Genomic DNA, 5,261 nt, shown 5'->3' with positions numbered 1-5,261 from the left:
GAAAGCGGGGAGGGGGTGGTGATGGGATGAATTGGGAGATTGGTATTTACATATATACACTAATATGTATAAAAATAGAAAACTAATAAGAACCTGCTGTATAAAAAATAATAATAATAAAGTAAAATTTTGAAAAAGAGAGGCAAAAGAAACCAAAAAAAGCAAACAAAAAACAAAAACAAAAAAAATTCATGCTAAGTTCAGCTTACTGGATATCTACCAATTATAATGCTATTTGTACTTAACTAAATGTGCATATATACTATAAAAAAAAGACTTTTAAAAGTTGTATCAGCTAACTGCCACATGTGGCTCCATTTGGATCCTACTACAAAATTTAAAACACTATTTTTGAGACAGTTGAAATTGGTCACCAACTGGACATTTGGTAATATTAAGAAAGTATTATTTTTTTATTATGAGTACATAATTTTAAAAAGACTTTCTATCCTTTGGAGGTGATATTGGAATATTTATGGATTAAATGATGTGATATCTGGGATTTACTTCAAATTAATATAGCAGCAGACAGGGTGGGGTGATAGATGGAACAGGATTGATATGAGTTGATTGGTACCTGGGGTTTACTAAATTATTCTGTCTTCTTTTGCATATTTTCAAGTTTTCCATGGTGACAAAGTTGAAAGATAAAATAAACACATGTCAGTCTTGTTTCACATCCCCTCAAAAAAAAAAAGTTGTATATAAGATTCTGTCTTAGCATACTGGCATGGAGGAAGGATGGAAGTCAGTGAGATGTGCTCCTACTGACTTAGAAGAAAGCAACTCTCATGTTTCTGGAGTGGGCCTTGTGGCAAGAACAGCAGGTGCCTCTGGCACCAAGAGTGGCCCCCAGTTGATGGCCAACAAGGAAGTGAAGACCCCATCCCCACAACTGCAAGGAACTGAATTCTGCCAACAACCCCATGATCTTGGTAAAGGACTCTGAGCCCCAGAGAGGAATGGAATCCAGCCAACATCTTGACTTCAGCCTTGTGAGACCCTGAGTAGATAATCCAGCCAGCCTGTACCTGGACTTCTAACCTGCAGAAACTGTGAGATAATAAATATTGTTTTAAAATTCTAAAATTTTGCTAATTTGTTACACAGCAATAGAAAACTAATGCAAAAGGATATACTGGAGACAGAGAGATTAGTTGGGTTATCAGAATAGCCCAGACCAAAATGGGAAGGATCTGTATTAATACTGAGTCTATTGGAATGGAGATGATGAGAGCATTGAATAGGGATCTATTAAGAAAGTAGACATATTCAAACTGAATCACCCACTGAATGTCAGCCTGGAATGTCCCAGAGTGACCTGAAGTATTTTGGGTAGACCTTGATGGCTTTAACCAAATTGGGGAGAGCAGAGGTGAGAAAGTTTCATTTGGAAATGTGAGTTCAGTTTGGGACAGTTTGGGATTATTAGCAAAAATTATTTCCCTACCCATACTTCTTTACACTGAGACTCTGAAGCTCATCCCATCAAGAGGTGGAATCTATTCCATCCCTCTTCTTACCCCCCTTGAATCTGGGCTGGCCTTAAGATTAGGATTGGCCAATACAATGCAGAGAAAGTAATGATGTGCCAGTTCTAAGTCTAGGCATCAAGAGGCCCTGAACACACTTCATTTCTTTCTCTTGGTACCACGTAACCCTCATGTGAGCAGGCAAACCCAGGCTGGCCTACTGCGGGATAGAAGACCACATGCAGTGGAGACAAGCCATCTTGACTGAGGCCATCCTGGACCAGCCAGCCCCTACCTTACTAGGCAGCTGACCACAGACACATGAGTGATTCCTGCCAATGATAGAAGAACCACCCAGCTGAGGTCAGTCCAAGTTGCCAACCTACAGAGTCATGAGCTAAATTAGTAGCTCTTGTTTTGAACCACTAAGTTTTGAGGTAGTTTATTCTATAGCAAAGCTACCTTTTACAGACATATTAAGTTTGAGAAATATCCATTTAGGTATGTTGAGTGGGAAGTTTGGATTCTAGATCTGGATCTCAGTAGTGTAAATGAGGTTCTAGGTAGAGATTTAAGAGTGGTCAGCTTAAGGATGGCCACTGATATCAAGCATGTACATGGGTATATTTCTTATTTTCTGAACTGATGTCAAGCATGTACGTGAGGATATTGTTTTCTGACCAAGATGTTAATTTTCTGGTGATAATGACGACTGTGAAATATTGCTCTTCATTCAGCTCTACTGCTGTCATTTCTGAGGAGAAGCTATCATGAGATGAGTAATTAGGAAAATGCCTCTAACGGAGTAATTGATTTTTCTCTTGAGCTGGTCTGAGGTGTTATACAGCTTGAATCGATCCTCTCAGAGTGAAATGTTTGGGAGACAAAGTTTAAATTTTCCCTCTCACTAGAACAGTTTTTACCTCTGCTTTTCCTAGTAGACCACTCTACCTGATGTATATGCCATATCCATGCAGAGTGATCGTAGCGCAGAAGTGGCAGATAACCAGCATCTGTGTGAGTCAACGTAACTGACCAACCTTCCACCTGTAATCCTCATGATTGCCCTGTGAAGCTGGGAGTTTGGCTATCCCCATTTTACAGATAAAGAAATGGAGATTCGTAAGTTATAAAAGTTGCTCAAGATCACTCAGCAAGTAAATTGAAGAGCCAGGGTTCAAACCTGGTTTCTAACTCAAAGCCTTTTGCACTTCCCACCTCACTACCACATCCCAGATGAAGTTCTTTTCTCATGTACAATTGAGTTCAGTCCTCACCACTCTTTGTGAGGTGTTACTAATCATTTTAAAACTTCCTATGTCTTATAAAGCTTTATTTTTGTCCTCTGCAATGCACTTTTATACAGATTGTATTACCCTGTCGAGAATCCCATGGACACCCCTGCACATGGCCCAAGAAATAGGGCAGGACCAGACCGGGTCATGCTCCCAAGTGAGTCACGCTAACCTATCTTGTCATTAGAAATGGCTCTGAGTCTTTATCTGCCCACAACCTCTAATTAATGATCATTTAACTGTACTGTCAACTCTGCTTAAATCTGAGTGATACCAGTTGTTCCTTCCTTGGGCCAGCCAATAGCTACAGAGGAAGGCATTCATGCATGCCATTGTCCGGGTGGCTCTGGGCCTATAGCAGCCCAGTTTAATGGGCATTCAGAGCTCATTAGGGAGGAAACACATCAGGAGTGACCGCTCCGGTGCCACACGTTGCAACTAATAGCTCTGCCGAACAGAATCGTTTCTGTTTCTGCTCACTTGTTGTGAAATCCTTTCAATGTCAACAAGTGGCCGTGTCGGCAGGAGCCCGCCATCCTGCCCAGCAGTTTTATCCGTTGCTCTCCTGAGCCAGACTTGTGTCCTCCTCCATTGTCCAGTCCCACAAAAGAGCCTGAGCAATCACAAAGCCTTCACAGCCATTCATCATCAGCTCACCGATTCCACGGGCAAGATTGCCCACCAAAGTGGGGGCCTGTCTGTGGGCCTGGCATGTGTGGGTGCAAAGGCAGGACACTGGGCCTGCGGCCTCCTGCCTTGGGGATCCAAACAGCACAAACGTATCAGGTGTGATTCCCTTACCCAAGAGATCACCAAAATGACAAGTAATGTACAGAATTGGGCTGAGAAGTTTCTAAGAGTGTAATAGAAAAATTGCAGGTGGGGCGAGATTGGGTTTTTCTCTAGTCTGAAAAAGAAAGTGAACTCTCTGATCAAAGGGGAGATTGCACCAAATAGGTAGGTTTATCAACTCAAGCGTTGTATATCCTTTTATTCCTGAATAACTTGGTCCATTTGCCCAGTACATAGAAATGAAAGTTGTCTATAAAATGTCATGCAAACTTTCTAAGCTATATCATTAGGTTTTTAGAAAGATAGGTGATACCCTTGTTTGTGCAATGTTTTGATAACCAGGTAGTTGAGAATTGGTCATATTTGCCTGAAATACAGAAGCACTAAAAATGATTCTCCAAATACAGCCTCTCATACATTGGGAAAATGCTTTTTTTAAACTTTTAATTGAAGTATAGTTGATTTACAATGCTGTGTTAGTTTCAGGTGCACAGCAAAGTGATTCATATATATATCTGTATATATATATATAACTTTTTTCAGATTCTTTTCTATTATAGGCTGTTACAAGATATTGAATACAATATACAGTAAGCCCTTGTTGTTTATTCTATACATAGTATTGTGTATCTGTTAATCCCACACTCCTAATTTTTCCCTCAAAAAATGCTTTCTATTTTAACTAAAAGAATAACATTTCCTGTCCTTGGATGTAATTCTTTATTCTTTCAGAGCTCTCCCAAGAAAGTGTCTATTGTATTTCATTCTGTATTTGACAACTAGGCAACAAAGTGATAAAGATCCTAAACTCCCTACGTCACCCTCCAAGCCCTAGGCCTGGCCTCTGTATGCCTTCTCTGTCCAGCTTCTGTATGTGGTTCTAGATATACTTCTTTTTTAATCCAGACCCTACTAGATTTTTGGATTATTGCTTTCTGAATTGATTATTGGTGTCTGGATCCCTTGCTAGACTGAGAGCTGCTAGAAAGCTATTTCTGCTTCTTGCTCATTTTAGATGACTCAGCACATTTCGATGAGTAGATGCTCAATAATATCAATAATTTGTTGAATTAAGCAGTCAGTGTCACAGAGTTGTCAACAAGTGAATGTCTGCCTTTGCATTTTCAACCTAGAGGTACCACAAAAAGTGATAAGGCTGTTAAACATTTCGGAGCATTACCTCTAGTTCACACTATGCTAATTTGGGGCTTTAGGATGCATAGTTAGGTAAAAATCACTTCCTGATCAAAATACTTGCAGTAAGAAAAGCAAGTTTTTTAATATCCATGTTCTGATACACAGTATGTCACCAAATTTTTTTGTGTTTCCCTAAGCTGTGGCTCCTCTTTACAGTTATCTGTTATTGTTGTTACCATCATCATAGCTTCCAAAAATTGAGCCCATACTATATGCCAGTCACAAACTAATGCCTGTAGTCTTTGCTCATTCAAATTCACCCAGCTGCTTTTATTAATGCCGTAAATATGCAGGATAGCATGATGGTTGTGCAATCTTTCTGTGCATTATTGTAGCTGCAGCCCTTTTCAAAGACTGTGTATTCATAAAATATTCTGAAATTCCTCTGTGGGTGTTCTGTTTCAGATACTGAAGACATGTTAAAAGGGAAGGGATGGGCTTCCCTGGTGGCGCAGTGGTTGAGAGTCCGCCTGCCGATGCAGGGGACACGGGTTCGTGCCCCGGT

The sequence above is a fragment of the Physeter macrocephalus genome, chromosome 6 (assembly GCF_002837175.3).
Source record: "Physeter macrocephalus isolate SW-GA chromosome 6, ASM283717v5, whole genome shotgun sequence".
NCBI classification, from domain to species: Eukaryota; Metazoa; Chordata; class Mammalia; order Artiodactyla; family Physeteridae; genus Physeter; species Physeter macrocephalus.
Note: the sequence above shows the minus strand (reverse complement) of the source record.